This window comes from Hyla sarda, chromosome 1 (assembly GCF_029499605.1).
Source record: "Hyla sarda isolate aHylSar1 chromosome 1, aHylSar1.hap1, whole genome shotgun sequence".
NCBI classification, from domain to species: Eukaryota; Metazoa; Chordata; class Amphibia; order Anura; family Hylidae; genus Hyla; species Hyla sarda.
Genome location: NC_079189.1, coordinates 333911490 through 333933504, shown reverse-complemented (window position 1 = coordinate 333933504; position 22015 = coordinate 333911490). Strand labels below are relative to the sequence as shown.

General features: G+C 40.9%; 1 protein-coding gene across 3 annotated transcripts in view; it reads right to left on the bottom strand.

Annotated features, from left to right (window-relative positions):
- ADAMTSL1 (ADAMTS like 1) overlaps nucleotides 1-22015 on the bottom strand; it is a 956942-nt gene that overhangs the window by 81110 nt on the left and 853817 nt on the right. The window lies entirely within an intron of this gene.

The following is a 22015-nucleotide window of genomic DNA, read 5'->3' as shown; positions in this document are numbered from 1 at the left end:
AGTATGTGGATACTAGGTTTCAGGAAGCCCATATCTCATGCAGCAGAAGCAAGGTGAGATATGAGGAAACCAGAAATAGTTGGTAAAGGGGTATTCCGCCAAAGACATCTTATTCCCTTATCCAAAGGATTGGGGATAAGATATTTGATCATGGGGGGCCCGCCGCTGGGACCCTCTGTGATCTCCGTGCAGCACCTGCATTCTATATGGGGCTGCTGCTCCAGTCTCGGAAACCTCTGGCGTCATGCGTCATGCCACGCCCCCTCCTTATGTCACGCCAAGCCCCCTCCATTCATGTCTATGGGAGGGGGCATGACGGCGGGCCTCCCACGATCAGACATCTTATCCCCTTTCCTTTGGATAGGGGATAAGATGTCTTTGGCCAAAATACCCCTTATTTATTTGGAATGAAAGGCAGGTTTGGTAGTAGGGTCTTTCATTCCTTATCTGGGCCACTCCACATTTTCAGACTAGCCCAGATCAGCACAGGTGCTAAAGTCAGATGGTCACTGAGCTTTAAAAGAGTCAGTCTGCAAAAATGGCCCTGAAGAACCTGCGCCATCGTAACAGTTCAAAACCAAAGGTTTGCAGAGTAAAAACAGATGAAGGCCTCTTTAAACTTCACTTGCTTTACCCGGTCTCTGACAGCTATTTGTGGTGATTTGCTTGGCCCTATTGAGCAAATCTCTCTCTCCCTCTTATAGGTGTGTACATATATATATATATATATATATATATATATACATATATATATATATATATATATATATATATACACACACACACCTATACTAATAACATTTTACTTATAAATATATTTTAATTTATTTCACTTAACATAAAATGTAAAAGATAATAGTACAACCAATTCCTAAAAAAAGAATATTTTCAACCCACAATGAAAAGAATGAGTTAATATTGCTCCAGATTAATGTAAACAGAAAATGTTACACCCCATATATCATAGTCATTCCTAAGTATACCCAATTATAAAGCAATTTGTTCATTGACTTCCATGGAATAACTGAGGCTAGGAAACAGATAGTCGCGGTATTATATAAACTGGTGGTCATGACTTTTATGACAGGTCTAATTTTTATCACTGCCAGCTATACATTCCATATCAATGAGAAATTCTCTTTCTAGAAAGAAATGCTTAGCAGAATAATCATAGCTTGCCTTATCACCCAAAGTTTGCATCACATTTGGGGGGTCCACGAATGAGAGGATATAGTAAAATTGAGCTGTATTCATGCCTAATAATCTCTCACATATGTGCGTACTAGTGAACTTAGCACCATTTTCTCGACACTGTTCATTTAGGTGACTGGGAACATGTGTAGAGAATGAGTAAACATAAGGACTAAAGTGGAGGAAATTGCAACCAATTGTACAAATGGATTGCAGAAATTCACAATATAATGGTGATGAGATGACAGTGCGCACTGAAATGTATAATGAAATAAAGATAATGCTAGTAAAAAAGCAAATCTGTGATCTCATGCTTACATGTAGATTAGGTAATGGAATTGTGAAGGGTTAGTGCATTGTAAAAGGAGATTATTTGAGATAAAGAGCACCATTTATAACTCCAGTTCCCGTCCCGGGAGGCTATTTACAATTCATTGTGGAGAAGTTTATTCTGTCACACAATCGCAATAAAAGGGGATCCATGTCATATTGGGCAACTTTACCAAATGTACCTCTACAAAGAGGGTGAGGATGATCCTCAAAGAAGAAAACATTAAAAAAAAGGAAACATTGAAAAAAACATTTATAATATCATAATTCACAAAACAATAATGTACTACAGGTATCCATACTCATATAACAATTCTCATATAGCATGTTATGTAGTTCATCCAACAATTCGCCTATATGTGGTGTTGGAATGTCCTCCATAATATGGTGCTTAAAGGGGTACTCCGGTGGAAAACTTTTTTTTATTTTTTTATCAATTGGTGCCAGAAAGTTAAACAGATTTGTAAATAACTTATTTTCAAAAATCTTATTACTCTTCCAGTACTTATTAGCTTCTGAATACTACAGAGGATATTCTTTTCTTTTTGGAACACAGTGCTCTCTGCAGACATCATGACCACAGTGCTCTCTGCTGACATCTCTGTTCATTTTAGAAACTGTCCAGAGCATCATATGTTTGCTATGGGGATTTCCTTTTACTCTGGACAGTTCCTAAAATGGACAGAGATGTCAGCAGAGAGCACTGTGCTCGTGATGTCAGTAGAGAGCTCTGTGTTCCAAAAAGAAAATAATTTCCTCTGCAGTATTCAGCAGCTGATAAGTACTGGAAGGATTACGATTTTTTTAATAGAAGTAATTTACAACTCTGTTTAACTTTCTGGCACCAGTTGATTAAAAAAAAAAAAAAGTTTTCCACCGGAGTACCCCTTTATCAAAATGTGAGAGTAGTAAATGCGGAAGTTAGAGAATATTTTTTTGACTAGAAATGACTGAAAATCTTTATGACCATAAACAAGTTTAAGGGGATACTGCACTGGAAAACATTTTTGTTTAATCAACCGGTGCCAGAAAGTTAAACAGATTTGTAAATTACTTCTATTTAAAAATCTCAATACTTCCAGTACTTCTCAGCTGCTGTATACTACAGAGGAAGTTCTTTTCTTTTTGAATTACCTTTATGTCTGACCACAAGTGCTCTCTGCTGACACCTCTGTCCATGTCAGGAACTGTCCAGAGCAGGATAGGTTTGCTATGGGGATTTGATCCTACTCTGGACAGTTCCTAAAGTGGACAGAGGTGTCAGCAGAGAGCACTGTGGTCAGGCAGGAGGGAAATTCCAAAATAAAAAATTTCCTCTGAAGTATACAGCAGCTGATAAGTACTGGAAGGATTAAGATTTTTAAATAGAAGCAATTTAGAAATCTGTTTAACTTTCTGGCACCAGTTGATTTAAAAAAAAAAATGTTTTCCAGCGGAGTACCCCTTTAACCTCTTCAGGACATAGGGCGTATGGATACGCCCTGAATCCCGAGTCCTTAAGGACCGAGGGCGTATCCATACGCCCGTGGGAATTCCGGCCCCCACCGCTAGCCGGTTGGGGACCGGAGCCGGATGCCTGCTGAAATCGTTCAGCAGGCATCCCGGCATATCGCCCAGGGGGGTCATTATGCCCCCCCATGTCGGCGATCGCCGCAGATCGCTGGACAATTCAATCCAGCGATCTGCGGCGATTCCGGGTCAATCGGGTCTCCAGTGACCCGATGACCCGGAATTACTGGCTGTTCGGGGCCGTCTCTGACGGCCCCGAACAGCCAGAGCCTGCAGGGGTGAGGTGGCACTGGTGCCACCTCACGATCGCCCTGATTCGTCGGCCGGATTACCGGCCGACCAATCAGGGCGCCTGCTGCGGGTGTCACTCCCGCACCCGCTCTGCCCCTCTTCTGGAGGATGTGAGCGGGTGCGGGACGTGCACCCCGGGTGCTGGGGACCCCGATCCCCGGCGCCCCTGTTGGGATCGGGGCCCCAGGAGCAGCTGCGGCGGCGGGACTGACCTGCAGCGTCTGGATCGTTGGAGGTGAGTGACAGCCTCCTGCTGTTGCTTAGCAACAGCTCCCAGCATGCAAAAAGGGCATGCTGGGAGCTGTAGTTATGCAACAGCAGGAGGCAGACCACCACAACTCCCAGCATTCCCTTATTGGCATGCTGGGACTTATGGTTTTGCAACAGCTGGAGGCACATTCTTTCTATGGAAAAGTGTACCTTCAGCTGTTGTATAACTACAACTCCCAGCTTGCACAAACAGCTAAAGTGCATGCTGGGAGTTGTAGTGGTGCATCTGCTGGTTGCATAACTACAACTCCCAGCATGCCCGTTGGCTGTCGGTGACTGCTGAGAGTTGTAGTTTTGCAACAGCTGAAGGCACACTGGTTGTGAAACTCATTTTTTTTTTTTACCTAACTCAGTGTTTCACTACCGGTGTGCCTCCAGCTGTTGCAAACTACAACTCTCAGCAGTCACCGTACACCATGCACCGTACATGCTGGGAGTTGTAGTTTTGCAACAGCTGGAGGCACACTGGTTGTGAAACACTGAGTTAGGTCACAAACTCAGTGATACATAACCAGTGTGCCTACAGCTGTTGCAAAACTACAACTCTCAGCAGTCACCGACAGCAAACGGGCATGCTGGGAGTTGTAGTTATGCAACAGCTGGATGTCCCCCCCAATGTGAACGTACAGGGTACACTCACATGGGCGGAGGATTACAGTAAGTATCGGGCTGCAAGTTTGAGCTGCCGCAAACTTTCTGCTGCAGCTCAAACTGCCAGCGAGAAACTACTGTGAACCCCTGCCCGTGTGACTGTACCCTAAAAACACTACACTACACTAACACAAAAAATAAAATAAAAAGTAAAAAACACTACGTATACATATACCCCTACACAGCCCCCCTCCCCTCCCCAATAAAAATGAAAAAAGTCTGGTACGCCACTGTTTCCAGAACGGAGCCTCCAGCTGTTGCAAAACAACTCCCAGTATTGTCGGACAGCCGTTGACTGTCCAGGCATGCTGGGAGTTTTGCAACAGCTGGAGGCACCCTGTTTGGGAATCACTGGCGTAGAATACCCCTATGTCCACCCCTATGCAATCCCTAATTTAGGCCTCAAATGCGCATGGCGCTCTCACTTTGGAGCCCTGTCGTATTTCAAGGCAACAGTTTAGGGTCACATATGGGGTATCGCCGTACTCGGGAGAAATTGTGTTACAAATTTTGGGGGGTATTTTCTGCTTTTACCCTTTTTAAAAATGTAAAATTTTTGGGAAAACAAGCATTTTAGGTAAAAAAAAAATTTTTTTTTTACATATGCAAAAGTCGTGAAACACCTGTGGGGTATAAAGGTTCACTTAACCCCTTGTTACGTTCCCCGAGGGGTCTAGTTTCCAAAATGGTATGCCATGTTGTTTTTTTTTTTTGCTGTCCTGGCACCATAGGGGCTTCCTAAATGCGGCATGCCCCCAGAGAAAAATTTGCGTTCAAAAAGCCAAATGTGACTCCTTCTCTTCCGAGACCTGTAGTGCGCCAGCAGAGCACTTTTCACCCCCATATGGGGTGTTTTCTGAATCAGGAGAAATTGGGCTTCAAATTTTTAGGGGAATTTTCTGCTATTACCCTTTTTAAAAATAAATTTTTTTTGGGAAAACAAGCATTTTAGGTAAAATTTTTTATTTTTTTTTTACATTTGCAAAAGTCGTCAAACACCTGTGGGGTATTAAGGTTCACTTTATCCCATGTTACATTCCCCGAGGGGTCTAGTTTCCAAAATGGTATGCCATGTGTTTTTTTTTTTGCTGTTCTGGCACCATAAGGGCTTCCTAAAGGTAACATGCCCCCCAAAAACCATTTCAGAAAAACGTACTCTCCAAAATCCCCTTGTCGCTCCTTCCCTTCTGAGCCCTCTACTGTGTCCGCCGAACACTTTACATAGACATATGAGGTATGTGCTTACTCGAGAGAAATTGGGCTACAAATACAAGTAAAAATTTTGTCCTTTTACCCCTTGTAAAAATTCAAAAATTGGGTCTACAAGAACATGTGAGTGTAAAAATGAAGATTGTGAATTTTCTCCTTCACTTTGCTGCTATTCGTGTGAAACACCTAAAGGGTTAAAACGCTGACTGAATGTCATTTTGAATACTTTGGGGGGTGTAGTTTTTATAATGGGGTCATTTATGGGGTATTTCTAATATGAAGACCCTTCAAATCCACTTCAAACCTGAACTGGTCCCTGAAAAATACTGAGTTTGAAAATTTTGGGAAAAATCGGAAAATTGCTGCTGACCGTTGAAGCCTCTGGTGTCTTCCAAAAGCAAAAACATGTCAATTTTATGATGCAAACATAAAGTAGACATATTGCATATGTGAACCAAAAAAAATGTATTCGTAATATCCATTTTCCTTACAAGCAGAGAGCTTCAAAGTTAGAAAAATGCAAAATTTTCAAATTTTTCATCAAATTTACGGATTTTTCACCAAGAAAGGATGCAAGTATCGACAAAAATTTACCACTATGTTAAAGTAGAATATGTCACGAAAAAACAATCTCGGAATCAGAATGATAACTAAAAGCATTCCAGAGTTATTAATGTTTAAAGTGACAGTGGTCAGAATTGCAAAAAACGCTCCGGTCCTTAAGGCCAAAATGGGCTCCGTCCTGAAGGGGTTAATGGAGGATCCTCTGGTGTGCCCGAGCTCTGGCAGAAAAATGGCTTTCAACAGGCAACAACCCTATTTGGAGCTGACTTTGGGCCACTTACCCATTTTTTATGGGCTGATTCACAAATAACCCAAATAGACCTAATTGATGATATGTATACTAACAACCTTTTAGTTTTAGTTTCGTTTTAATTATGCTGAGAAGCAAGTAGATCAAAATACAAATGGCGGATATGCGGCTGTGTTTCTCTAATGTGTTTTACAATTGTACTCTCTCCCCTCTTCCATGGCCAGCACTCCACTCCACCCATTTGGCCCAGGCATTTTTAATTAGCAGGAGAATGCACAAGGGTTTCCTCCTACCATTCTCCCAGCCCTCTGGCAGTGAGCACATGGTAGGTTTCACACTGGTGTGGTTCTCTGTGGTGGCCATTGTTCCTGTGATGCTTTGTCTGTGGGATGGTGGGGCCCAGAGCCAGGGGCTTGGTCGGGCAGCCGTGGGTCTGCCTGGTCACTGCATCATTCCCCCGGAGGGCTTGGTGTCTCGGAGGCAGTGGTCGCTGCCCGGCGCTACGCCAATGTTAGGTTAGGGACCCACTCTAACTAGGTGGCCTTGATGTGGCGAGTGGACTTGTACTTTTTGATCAAAATGTATACTAACAACCTGTTAGTTTTTTAAATTATGAAGCAAGTAGATCAAATTACATATGGTGGATGTGCGGCTGTGTTTCTCTATTTGTGCTGTACATTTGTAGTCTCTCCCTTCTTCCATGGCCAGCACTCCACCTATTCGGCCCAGGCATTTTAAATTAGCAGGAGACTGCATAAAGGTTTCCTCCTAACATTCTCCCAGCCCTCTGGTAGGGAGCACACGGTAAGTGTTCACACTTGTGTGGTGCTCTGTGGCAGCCATTGTTTCTGTGATGCTTTGTCTGTGGGGTGGTGCAGTCCAGAGCCAGGGGCTTGGTCGGGCAGCAGTGGGGCTGCCTTGCCACTGGATCATTCCCCCTGTGGGCTTGGTGTCTCGGAGGCAGTGGTCGCCGCCCCCGCGCTACGCCAGTGTCAGGTTAGGGATCCACTCTGACTAGGTGGCCTTGATGTGGCGAGTGGACTTGTAGTTTTTGATCAAAATGTATACGAATAACCTGTTAGTTTATTAACCCCTTAAGGACTCATGACGTACTGGTACGTCATGAGTCCGCTCCCGATCTATAACTCGGGGCCACGCCATGGCCCCGCATCATAACGGCCGGGACCCGTGGCTAATAGCGCGCGGCTCTGATCGCAGTGCGGCGCGCTATTGACCCTTTAGTCTAAAGTGAAAGTGAAACCATGCCGGTTAGCTCAGGGAGCTGTTTCGCCGCGGCATCCTGAACAGCTGCTGGACACGATGAGGGTCTCCTACTTGCCTCCTGGTGTCCGATCGCCAAATGACTGCTCAATGCCTGAAATCCAGGCATGAGCAGTCAAGCGACAGAATCATCGATCACTGGTTTACTATGAGAAACCAGTGATCAATGTAAAAGATCAGTGTGTGGAGTGTTATACGTCCCTATGGCAGCTATAACACTGCAAAAAAAAGTACGAAAAAAAGTGAATAAAGACCATTTAACCCCTCCCCTTATAAAAGTTTTAATCACCCCCCTTTTCCCATAAATAAAAACAGTGTAAATAAAAATAAACATATGTGGTATCTCCGCGTGCGGAAATGTCCAATTTAGAAAAATATATCGTTAATTAAACCACACGGTCAATGGCGTACGCGCAAAAAAAATTCCAAAGTCCAAAATAGTGCATTTTTGGTAACTTCTTATATCATGAAAAAAGGAATCAAAAGCAATCAATAAGTCCTATCAATACAAAAACGGTACCGCTAAAAACTTCAGATCACGGCGCAAAAAATGAGCCCTCATACCACCACATACGTGGAAAAATAAAAAGTTATAGGGGTCAGAAGATGACAATTTTAAACGTATACATTTTCCTGCATGTAGTTATGATTTTTTCCAGAAGTACGACAAAATCCAACCGATATAAGTAGGGTATCATTTTAATCGTATGGACCTACAGAATAAATATCAGGTGTAATTTTTACCGAAAAATGTACTTTGTGGAAACGGAAGCCCCCAAAATTTACAAAATGGCATTTTTTTCCCCAATTTTGTCTCACAATGATTTTTTTTCCATTTTGCCGTAGATTGTTGGGTAAAATGACTGATGTCATTACAAAGTAGAATTGGTGCCGCAAAAAATAAGCCATCATATGGATATTTAGGTGCAAATTGAAAGAGTTATGATTTTTTAAAGGTGATGAGGAAAAAATGAAAATGCAAAAACGGAAAAACTCCGGGTCCTTGCTGATAAGCAAGTAGATTGAAATACAAATGGTGGATGTGCGGCTATGTTTCTCTATTTGTGTTATACTAATCGATGATATGTTATGCATGCTGCAAAATGACAATACTAAGGTTTACAATAAAATAAAAAATGGGCATGGTCTATAAAGTTGAAGTATGGCCCTTCACTTTCTCTATCATGCTCAGGACACCACTTGCATGATTAGAGCAGAAAAAACAGATTTCAGTCATTTTTTTCTCCGCTCATGTCCTGCTATTGCAATGGATTCTGCATAGATGTGAACCTAGATGGGAACGTAGATGTGAACCTAGCCTTAGTCTAACAGCGGGCATGAACGAAGATCCCACTGATTGTATGATGCTAAAGGAAGCATAGACATTTCTTTTAATGCACTGTACCACAACTGTGTACCTAGTTCTAAGTAACTTTAGTGTTTGTGATATGATCTGACATAGTCCTCCACTAATATCTTCATTTCACATGACCAAAGCTTATGGTAGTATACGTTAGCCTATTTCTAATGATAAAAACAGGGACTATTAGAAACCAAAGAAATATGGAGATAGTTAACAACATGTAGTAAAATATAGAAGCACATCCTTTCCTTGTTTTTTTTATTTATTTTTTTATATTGGTTATCATATTTCATGGATATTGTTCCAGGCAGTTGTAACTAGGAAACGTACATGAGAGTTTTAGGTTGTAGGTCTGTGCTGCAGCTGTGTATTCTATACAGTGTTCCAGCTTATTATGAATTGACCTCGCCATTTTAAGGCTTACCAAATAATTTGTAACATGCTGTACTCTAAAGGTTTGACAGAAGTGAAGCAAAATCTCCTTGTAAAAGTAAAAAATTGGCATCACATTGTGGATAGGTCTACGGAATGTACAGAGAATACTAACCGTATTCTCATCTGCCATTGTTGCTTGTGCAAGCATTATGGAAAAGGGGGTTCCCACAATTCCTTACTTCTGTTATAATGGAAACCTATAAATCTTTTCACACACTGCACAATACAATACAAAGTCTTCTGCGTAGAGGAAAAAAGTGACATACCGTCCCTTTCCTCTGTAGTACAGAAAGCTGCATAGGTGACATTTTTATCTAGATCTATTTACACTCATGATTTGTACATTTCCAAGCAATGGTTGCAGTACCTGCCCAGTGTAAAAAAACACACATAACAATCCACAATAAACAAACTCAATATTATAATTGATTATTCATGAAGATTAAAAACCATTTTTGCAATTGTAAAATGTAAAAAGTCTTATTCAGCTTTACATATGATCAAACTTGCTTTAGAATATCTTTGTACAATAATTGAAATGGTGTGTGTCTTTAGAGTTCTATGATTTTATCGTTTGGGGATGGTTCATTGGTGACTGTTGTGTCTTTACATAACATGTAGAACAGTGGTGGTCAACAATGTAAACAAAAATAGTTTTTGACAAGAAATTAATTGTAAAAAGTTGTCTGTTACTAGTTCATAAAAGTGTTCTAAATTACACAGAATGTACATTACTACACAGATCATATTTCCCTATTCTTTGTCACCCTTGTAAAGGAGGAAATCCTGTGATCAGCCATGACATTAATAATAGCTGCTTAACCCCACAACTTTTGTTCTCCTCAACTTCTATGACCATACTTTTTTTTTTTTTTTTTCACTGTCAAATTTGTATTAGGACTTATTTTTGCAGGTCAAATTGTGATTTTCAATGGCACCATTTATTTTATCATATAATGTATTATTAAGGCAAAAAGAATTTGTAATGCAAAATGAAAAACAAAATAGAAATTTACAGGGCAATCATTTTTTTGAAGTTCATGATACAGTAAAACTGACATGCTAACTTAATTCTCTGGGTCAGTACGATTCTAATGATACCAAACTTGTATCATTTTTGATTGGTTTTATGATTAAACAAAAAAACTATTTAAAAAAGTATAACTTTTTTATTTTTCCACCTACAAAGCAGCATGAGGATTACTTTTTTGAGAAATGAGCTGTAGCTTTTAACTGTTCCACTTTTGTTCAATACTTTTCCTACTTTTTGATCACTTTTTATTTCATTTATTCTGGGATTTTATGTGGAAAATCAACAATTGGGGCATTTGGAATTTATTTGCGTTTATGTCGTTGAGAGTGCTGGATCAAGAATTGAATAGCTTAAAGGAGAACTCTGAGATAGAAAAACTTATCCCCTACCCTAAGGATTGTGGGAGGTCTGACCACTGGGATCCCCTGCCTTCTGCATGGGGCCCTGGCTTTCCTCCTAAATGGGGCATTTTGACCATGGCGCAAAGCTATTTCATAGAGTTTAATGACTGTAGGTTTGATGATGTTTATACTAAGCACAGAATCGACTAAACAAAAACTACAAAACATCTGCAGCAATCTTTTAAGATGGTTTGTATTATTTTTATCACGTGTAAAAAAGAACAAACATAAAACAAAAGTCTGATAACTCAAGGCTATTTGAAAACAAATTGGAAAGGAGCAAACATTCAAAAACTCTTCCCAGCCAATCTGATACTGTCCTGGAATGTACACTTTGCCTCCATGCAATCATAACTAAGCCTGAAGTTTGCAGCAAACTACAGCATTCACAATCTAGTCTTTGAGCTCACTGTTTACTACTCTTTGGCAAAATCTGCAGGAAATAGTAAATTGTGAATTTTTTTTAAGCCTGTGCTTTGAACATTTTCCAAGTTGAACTGCACAAAATGAACAATGTCATTATGCCAGCATGGAGAAACATGTAATGGCTGTAAATAATGACACATTGCATGATCTAGAGCCAAATGACGATTAAGGGTGTATAACACACCTGAAACACGTCACATGTTTTGTCCTGATGCTGTTTTTTAAATAATAAAGCCTTGTTTCTGCACGATTCTGCGCTGGACAATTTGGATTTATCTTACAGACAATTCTAGTTGTAATGTCAGAGGGATTCCAACTGCTTAACCCCAAGCACTGAAGGGGTCCACTTGAACAAAATACATGTATTTTGAAGGACTTATATTTTATTTTAAAATAAATTATTAATTACATGATATTTTTCCACTATGATCTGATTTAATTTGTGGCAGAGCCAAGTGGCGATATCTCAGGGGTATTCTATTTATCACAGATGTGTTCTGTCCTCCCATTCCCAAGAAAAGTTCTTTGACATGTTGGCTAGGCAGCTGGAGGACTCTGACAGGATAGAAAAGAGTACAGTGGGGAAAAAATAATACAATATATGATCCTGAATGAGATATAGAGAAACGTTTATAATAGTTTATAACTATATAAATAGTTCATAAGGTTGAAAAAAGACCAGAGTCCATCGAGTTCAACCTATGCCCCTAATGAGTTGATCCATAGGAAGTTAAAAATTCCTTCCCGACTCCAAATATGGCATCAGAATAAATCCCTGGATCAACTTTCTGTCCCTATAAATCTAGTATATATAACCTGTAATTTTATTACTCTCCAAAAATGCATCCAGTTCCCTTTTGAACTCTTTTACAGAGTTCCCCATGACCACCTCCTCCACCGGGAGAGAGTTCCACAGTCTCACTGCTCTTACAGTAAAGAATCCCCATCTGTGCTGGTGTAGAAACCTTCTTTCCTCAAGACGTAGAGGATGCCCCCTTGTTATGGATAAAGTCCTGGGTATAAATAGATCTTGGGAGAGATCTCTGTACGGTCCCCTGATATATTTATCCATAGTTATTAGGTCGCCCCTAAGCCTTCTTTTTTCTAAACTAAATAACCCTAATTCTGATAATCTTTCTGTGTACTGTAGTCCTCCCATTGCCCGCATTACTCTGGTTGCCCGTCTTTGAACCCTCTCCAGTTCCACTATATCTTTCTTGTACACTGGTGCCCAGTACTGTACCCAGTAATCCATGATTGGTCAGACTAGTGATTTGTACAGCGGTATAATTATTTCCTTGTCGTGGGTATTTATGCCCCTATTGATGTACCCCATGATTTTATTTGCCTTGGCAGCAGCTGCCCGACACTGGTAACTACAGCTAAATTTACTGTTAACTAAGACCCCTAAGTCCTTTTCCACGTCAGTCATCCCAAGTGTGCTCCCATTTAATACATAATCCCAGCCCAGATTTTTCGGCCCCATGTGCATTACCTTACATTTATCAGTGTTGAACCTCATCTGCCACTTCCCAGCCCAAACCTCAAACATATCCAGATCCATTTGTAATTGTGCACTGTCGGCTATTGTGTTGACCACTTTACAGAGTTTAATATCATCTACACTGAGCCAGTTGCTTACCCACTTACACACATTCTCCCCCAGCCCAATCCTTCTCATTTTATGCACCAACCTTTTATGTGGCACCGTAGCAAATGCTTTGGAGAAATCCAGATATACCACATTCAGCGATTCTCCCTGATCCAGTCTGGAGCTCACCTCCTCATAAAAGCTGATCAGGTTAGTTTGACAGGACCGATCCCCCATAAATCCATGCTGATATGGGGTCATACATTTATTTTTATCAAGATACTCCAAAATAGCATATCTTAGGAAACCGTCAAACAATTTACATACAACGGAGGTTAAATTAACTGGCCTATAATTCCCGGGGTCACCTTTTGACCCATTTTTAAAGGTTGGCACCACATTTGCTATGCGCCAGTCCTGGGGAACAGTCGCTGTTACTACAGGGTCCCTGAATATTAAAAATAGGGGTCTGTCTATTACATTACTTAATTCCTTTAGAACACGGGGGATAATGCCATCTGCACCTGGAGATTTGTCTATTCTGATTTTTTGTAGGCAGCACTGTACTTCTTCCTGGGTTAGACAGGTGACATGTACTGTGGAGTTTACCTTATCTTGCTGTATTTCACCTGGCATTTCATTTTCCTCGGTGAATACAGTGGAGAAGAATGTGTTTAAAGGGGTATTCCAGGCCAAAACTTTTTTTTATATATCAACTGGCTCTGGAAAGTTAAACAGATTTGTAAATTACTTCTATTAAAAAATCTTAATCCTTCCAATAGTTATTAGCTTCTGAAGTTGAGTTCTTGTTTTCTGTCTAACTGCTCTCTGATGACTCACGTCCGGGGAGCTGTGCAGTTCCTATGGGGATATTCTCCCATCATGCACAGCTCCCAGGACGTGACAAAGAAGTAATTTACAAATCTGTTTTGCCTGGAATACCCCTTTAATATATTTGCTTTTTCCTGATCCCCTTCTATAATTTCTTCCACATCATTTTTTAAAGGGCCAACACATTAATTTTTAATCTTTTTGTTATTTATATTGTTAAAGAACTTTTTGGGGTTAGTTTTACTCTCTTTGGCAAGGAGTCTTTCTGTCTCTTCTTTTGTGGCTTTTAGCAGTTTTTTACACATTCTACTTTTTTTCTCTATAGCTTTTTAATGCTTCTTCACTGCCGTCCTGTTTCAGTAGTTCAAATACTTTTTTTTTGTCATTTATTGCCCACCTTAACATTTTTATTCATCCATATTGTTTTCCTTTTATTCCTTATTTTTTTCCCAATTAGGCATATACATCTTACAGTGAGAATTTAAATATTTTTAAAAGTCTCCCATTTAGTGTCAGTATTCTTGTTTTTCAGGACATTCTCCCAATTTATATTTTTAAGGGCTTCTCTGAGTTGATCAAACTTTGCCTTTCTAAGGTTCATCGTTTTTGTGGCCCCTCGAGAGATTCCCTTATTGCAGGATAAGTTATAATGTATTACATTACGATCACTATTTCCTAGGTGCCCTTCTACTTGCACATTAGTTACTCTGTCAAGTCTGTTGGTTAATATTAAGTCTAGTAGGGCGCCCCCTCTGGTCGGGCCCTGCACCATTTGGGACAGATAATTGTCTTTAGCTATAGTCAGAAACCTGTTTCCTCTATGAGATTCACAGGTCTCAGTTTCCCAGCTTATATAAGGATAGTTAAAGTCCCCCATTATTATCACCTCATTCTCATTTGCTGACTTGTTTATTTTCCTCAGTAACTGATCTTCTGCCTCTTCCATTATGTTTGGTGGAATATAGCAAACCCCTATCAGATTTTTTTTTTATTTTTATCTCCATATATTTCTACCCATAATGACTTCACATTATCGTTTCCCTCCTGTATATCCTCGATCAGTGCGGCCTTCAGACTGAACTTTACATGATGACAAACGCCTCCCCCTTTCCATTTTGGCCGGTCCTTCCTGAATAGACTATAACCCTGTATGTTGACCGCCCAGTCATATCTGTCGTCCAACCAAGTCTCTGTTATACCCACTATGTCATAATTCTCCTCAGACATTATGAACTCCAGTTCGTCGGTTTTATTGGACAGACTTCTGGCATTAGGCAACATGCAATTCAATGGTGTATGCTTTTTTTTTTTCCTATGAAGCCTATCCCTATTAACTATTCTAACCCCTCCCTCTGCTCCACTCCCAGGTACATTAATAAGTCCCCCCTCTCTATCTACACTATCTTCCCCCTCTATGTTGTAGGTTCCCTCCCTTGAACCCACAAAGACCAGATTGATTGACCAATGGCCTCAAGTGTAAAGAATATGAATGGACATTTTGCATGGTGTCTGTCTATGTGGAATAGTTCAGTCTATTGGGAGACAAGTCTAACGCATGATTTATCTTAATTGGGGTGTGAATGTTTAACTTGCCTAGATGATATACAGGAAAGTCTTGATGGGGGAAGGTATAAAAATGGATTAACAAACTTGATCCACTCATGTGCCTAGTGGCAAAGAGGTGTTTACAACCTGCTTCATCTGGAACGCAAAGAGATGGAGACACCTAGGGAAAGGGCTGCTCATTTTTTTCACAAAGGGCTGGGTAAACACTGCGAACAAGCTAAGACATGTCAATTTCAGATTCCATCTATTCTTACAGAATGGCATTTCTTATAAAGCCTAATGGGATAAACTTAGAAAATGTTTTTTTTATTTCTTTATATGGGGCTGTTGCAAATTGGCCAAGAGGGGGTCTTTAAGAAGGCAAGCAAACTCAGAAAAGATATGGTAACAGGACCATGTAAAGAGCGTTGGTGGGTTTAAAATAGACGTTTCTATAAAAATAGAACTATTTAAAAAACACAATTTAGGAAATGGAATGCAAAAGCTTCACTTTTACAAATAACAAATGACACAAACAGGTTTCACTGGTTAAAGACTACAAGAGGCCTATAAATGATAGGGTTTATTTTTTTATTGGTAACAAGCACTTCTCTGCAGTGACAGTATTCCTGTTAACTTGGTTGGATTTGAGGTTGGACTCGTTGCCAGAGACTGATATACGGTCAAAAAGTGACTTTTAACCAACAGTAAGGGCATTGTGCGTAAAAGCCAAAGTATGATAAGACAAAATTAACTAGGCAAGTGGAAAAGCAATTAAAGAGAAGGGGCTGTCTGAAAAATTTGGATGGTGCACAGTGACCTATTAATGTTGTCATGCTCAGCTTGGGGCTGATTTGTGACCATTTACCAGTGTATAGCCTTAAATTAAGAATTAACAGTATAAGAGATTTACAAAATGAAATAATGATTAATGCCACACAGAAACCTCTCACAAAACCCCATAAGAACATTATTAACTCTATTACAGGGCTCATAAAGCGGGAATAGGGGGATATTTAGTCAGGTGGCAGGACAGATTGTACATGTGGATAATAAAGATTTTAAGCAGGATTTAATACCATTAATACACTTACTTGGAGTCAATTCTAAGCAGAACAAAATGCTGCACAGTGTGGTAGAAGGCAGGCTTATAAGACACCCAGAAAAGCTCATTCTTTGTTCAGAGCTGTTCGCTATCCTCAATGTACTGTGTTAGAAGTGAGTTACTGTTTATCAGGCTAGAAACCTAAAAGACCTTAAAAAAAAAATCTAAGATAAAATGATTCTGCACTAAAAAGAGTAGTATGTTCAAATTGGCATTATGGCTTTAGTTTTCACAGGATTCATGACAGATCTGTAATGATCTATCATGAGCCATAGTACATTCCCCTATTACCTTTTCCCCTGAATAAAAGCTCAGACTGTGGTATTTTAACTAAATAAGGCTTTAACATTTTTATTCACTTGCTTTTTGGCAGTGTTTATAATTAAAGTGCTTAAAAAAACATATTGTAGCATCCTGTAAGTCATTTTCATCATGGGGATCTAGGTTTTGAGACCCTCACCAATCGCTATCCAAAGGATAGGGGATAAGATGTCTTATTGTGGAGGTCCCCCCGCTGGGGAACTCTGCAATCTATCATGCAGCACCCATCTGTCTCAGCTGCATGCAGCGCTGGAGGCTCCGTGTCTGAAGCCTCACGACCACGGGGCCGGAGTATGGGGACGCCACGCCCCGCCCTCGTGACATCAAGATACTCCGGCCCCGTGGTCGTGAGGCTTTAGACACGGAGCATCCAGCGCTGTATGCAGCTAAGACAGGTGGGTGCTGTATGAGAGATTGCGGGGTCCCCAGCCGCGGGACCCCACAAACAGACATCTTATCTCCTATCCTTTGGATAGGGTATAAGATGTCTCAAGGCCGGAGTACCCCTTTAAGAGTTGCCCATACACCATCAAGCTGGACACATTACAGGGGGTGCCTTGGGAAAACTATTTTCACCGATACAGAGATATTACTTTCAATGGAATAGTGTAAGGGTATGTTCACATGTGGCATATTTGGTCCAGAAACCATTAACTAAATGGGGCTTACAAAAAAATATACCTACACAAACATACTGTATGTATATTACATATGTATTCATATAAGTAGTTACAGGCCACTTATAAATGCAGTTTAAAAACACGTTGCAACACTTGTAGAAATTGTGCAAATCATGAAAATGGCAATATATTGTGCAGTATTATAGTTACGTGTCAAACTAAGCGATAAAAGAAACCAGACTTATTCCACAACTCAACTTGCCTGACGTATGTGCAAAATAATTTAAGAAATCTTAGAACTTTCTTTGAACTTCCTCTCTTTTTCTAAATGTAGATGCCAGGCAGCATACAAAGACTGGTCCTTGTTGGATTTCAATCGATCTGTTGATGGCGGTCTAGCCTTCAGGGTCTCAAATGCATTCCAATGTACTAGGGTTTTTTTCTTTTTTTTTTTCTTTTTTCTTTTCAACATCTTATTTTAAAGTATGAATCTGGAAATCAGACTAGACACTAAAGACAAGTTCTGTTGCTGGAATAACACTACTGTACTGTAAAGGATGCAATATGCATAACCGTGGGGATTAGGATTACTTATAAAGCTGCAAGTATTTAAAGCCTAATATCCAGTTTAATCAACAAATGATGAAAGAACAGCAGCAACATAGTGCTGAGTCATAAAGGAATAGAAATTTCAGGATGCTCAGCTACTTATACCTTTGTCATTTATGATCATCCACGCTGAGACAGGCAGTTACAATGTGAAAATCAATAAAAATGTCTTTATGCTGCCTGTTTGTTTCAGTGAATATATAAGATATACTTTATAGTTTTAGAAATGATATATGACATATATGACTTTGAATGTGGATATATTTAACATTGCAGTGTCCTACTATGTACCCTGCGGGACCTGTGGGTTGGTTGTTGGACATTTAAGTCTTACTCCAAGGCATATTTCTGTTGTTTCACCTTTTTTGCACTTTTATTACATAGTTCTTGTGTGATCCTACTATTTGCACTTGTATATGCTATGAGCGAGATGAGCACAATTGCCTTTACATAGGCCCATATACAGGGTGGGCCATTTATATGGATACACCTTAATAAAATGGGAATGGTTGGTGATATTAACTTCCTGTTTGTGGCACATTAGTATATGTGGGGCGGGAAACTTTTCAAGATGGGTGGTGACCATGGTGGTCATTTTGAAGTTGGCCATTTTGAATCCAACTTTTGTTTTTTCAATAGGAAGAGGGTCATGTGACACATCAAACTTATTGGGAATTTCACAAGAAAAACAATGATGATGTGCTTGGTTTTAACGTAACTTTATTCTTTCATGAGTTATGAACAAGATTCTGACCACTTATAAAATGTGTTCAATGTGCTGCCCATTGTGTTGGATTGTCAATGCAACCCTCTTCTCCCACTTTTCACACACTGATAGCAACACAGCAGGAGAAATGCTAGCACAGGCTTCCAATATCCGTAGTTTCAGGTGCTGCAGAATGGGCAAAACAAAATTGGAACAGGACCCTCAGTTTACGCAGAAGATTTTGTTCAGTGATGAGGCAAACTTTTATGTGAATGGTGAAGTTAAAAAACAAAACCACCGCTATTGGTCTGACACTAACCCACATTGGATAGATCCCTCCAAGACTGTTAGAACACAAAAATTGATGGCATGGTGTGGTATATGTGGTACAAAGATAGTGGGGCCATTCTTCATCAATGGAAACCTCAAGGCCACTGGATATGCGAAATTGCTACATGATGATGTGTTTCCCTCTTTATGCACTGAAGCTGGCAGGTTCCCTGAGTTTTTCCAGCAAGATGGTGCACCACCACATAATGGGTGTCAGGTCCAAGCATTCCTAGATGAACCGTTTCCTGGAAAGTGGATTGGTCATCGTGGGCCAGTTGAATGGCCCCCTAGGTCTCCCGATCTGACCCCGTTAGACTTTTATCTTTGGGGTCATCTGAAGGCAATTGTCTATGCTGTGAAGATACGAGATGTGCAGCACCTGAAACTACGGATACTGGAAGCCTGTGCTAGCATTTCTCCTGCGGTTTTGCTATCAGTGTGTGAAGAGTGGGAGAAGAGGGTTGCATTGACAATCCAACACAATGGGCAGCACATTGAACACATTTTATAAGTAGTCAAAAACTTGTAAATAACTAATGAAAGAATAAAGTTACGTTAAAAACCAAGCACATCATTGTTTTTTTTTTAAATTGCCAATAAGTTTGATGTGTCACATGACCCTCTTTCTATTGAAAAAACAAAAGTTGGATTCAAAATGGCCGATTTCAAAATGGCCACCATGGTCACCACCCATCTTGAAAAGTTTCCCCCCTCACATATACTAATGTGCCACAAACAGTCTAGCTTCTTTCTTACGAGAAAGAGGAAATCCAGTTAATTGTGAGGATTCTAACCTAGACTGCAGAAAGGTGAGGAGCATTCAATCTCCCTCCTTCCACAGTTAGAAGCTGGATAATCAGGATAACATCCTAGTGAAATTATCTTAGTCCAGTCCCTGAGAGGAAAGTACAACAGATTAAGGAGTTGGATTTAGGGGAGAGGTTCGACACATGCTGCATGGCTATCTTGTGACCCTTGCGGGCTTCAGGCTGGACCTAGACACTTTGCGGCTACCAATCTACAGTTTACCCAGAGGACCTACACCCCGCAGTGGGCATTGTGGTTCAGTGAGTACAACTTATTTCTTAGGGATTCGATGACTCCAATGCTTACCTTACTTCTTGCTCCAGCCATCTGTTGGAATAATGTGTTGCAAGAGACTGTGCCATTTTACACTGCTCAAAAAAATAAAGGGAACACTTAAACAACACATTGTAACTCCAAGTCAATCACACTTCTGTGAAATAACACTGTCCACTCAGGAAGCAACACTGATTGACAATCAATTTCTCATGCTGTTGTGCAAATGAAACAGACCACAGGTGGAAATTATAGGCAATCAGCAAGACACCCCAATAAAGGAGTGGTCCTGCAGGTGGTGAACACAGACCACCTCTCAGTTCCTATGTTTCCTGGCTGATGTTTTGGTCACTTTTGAATGCTGGCAGTGCTTTCACTCTAGTGGTAGCATGAGGCGGAGTCTACAACCCGCACAAGTTGCTCAGGTAATGCAGCTCATCCAGGATGGCACATCAATGCGACTTGTGGCAAGAAGGTTTGCTGTGTCTGTTAGCGTGGTGTCCAGAGCATGGAGGTACTACCAGGAGACCGGCCAGTACATCAGGAGATGTGGAGGAGGCCATAGGAGGGCAACAACCCAGCAGCAGGCCCGCTACCTCTGCCTTTGTGCAAGGAGGAGCACTGCCAGAGCCCTGCAAAATGACCTCCAACAGGCCATAAATGTGCATATGTACACTCAATCGATCAGAAACAGACTCCATGAGGGTGGTATGAGGGCCCAACATCCATAGATGGGGGGTTGTGCTTACAGCCCAACACCATGCAGGATGTTTGGCATTTGCCAGAGAACACCAAGATGGGCAAATTCGCCACTGGCACCCTCTGCTCTTCACAGATGAAAGCAGGTTCCCACTGAGCACATGTGACAGACGTGACAGAGTCTGGAGATGCTGTGGAGAACATTCTGCTGCCTGCAACATCCTCCAGCATGACCGGTTTGGTGGTGGGTCAGTAATGGTGTGGTGTGGCATTTCTTTGGGGGGGCCACACAGCCCTCCATGTGCTTGCCAGAGGTAGCCTGACTGCCATTAGGTACCGAGATGAGATCCTCAGACCCCTTGTGAGACCATATGCTGGTGCGGTTGCCCCTGGGTTCCTCCTAATGCAAGACAATGATAGACCTCATGTGGCTGGAGTGTGTCAGCAGTTCCTGCAAGAGGAAAGCATTGATGCTATGGACTGGCCCGCCTGTTCCCCAGACCTGAATCCGATTGAGCACATCTGGGACAACATGTCTCGCTCCATCCACCACATGGAGGGAGACACATGACTGTCCAGGAGTTGGCAGATGCTTTAGTACAGGTCTGGGAGGACATCCCTCAGGAAACCATCCTCCACCTCATCAGGACCATGCCCAGGCATTGTATATTGTAGGGAGGTCATACGAGCACGTGGAGGCCACACACACTACTGAGCCTTATTTTGACTTGTTTTAAGGACATTACATCAAAGTTGGATCAGCCTGTAGTGTGGTTTTCCACTTTGATTTTGAGTGTGACTCCATATCCAGACCTCCATGGGTTGAGAAATTTAATTTTCATTGACCATTTTTGTGTGATTTTGTTGTCAGGACATACAACTATGTAAAGACAAAAGTATTTCATACGATTAGTTCATTCATTCAAATCTAGGATGTGTTATCTTAGTGTTCCCTTTATTTTCGTGAGCAGTGTACACACGCTATCCAACCAAACACTTTATAGGGTGTGCCTCAGGGGAATTACCACCTATAACATAACTTGTTCAATCCCCCTTCACTGTGCTAGCCTACGGAGCATGGGATTACCATGTGAATCCCTCATGCTGTGACAGTAGCTAAAAAAGCTGTGACCAGCAGTGGAACAACAGGTCTGAGGCATGCCACAGGTGTTTCCTCTGCAGCACCAGCTTTCATTGCAAGCTTTCATTGCGAATATACAATAAAACCTCTTTGACCACCTCTTTTAGACGACCACCCTCCTATCAGACCAAATCTTATGTAACATCCCCTAGAAGACCACTTTTTGCTGCAATTTTGGATGATCATCTCAAATTTTTCTCACAGTATTTGACATAATACTGTGACTATACATT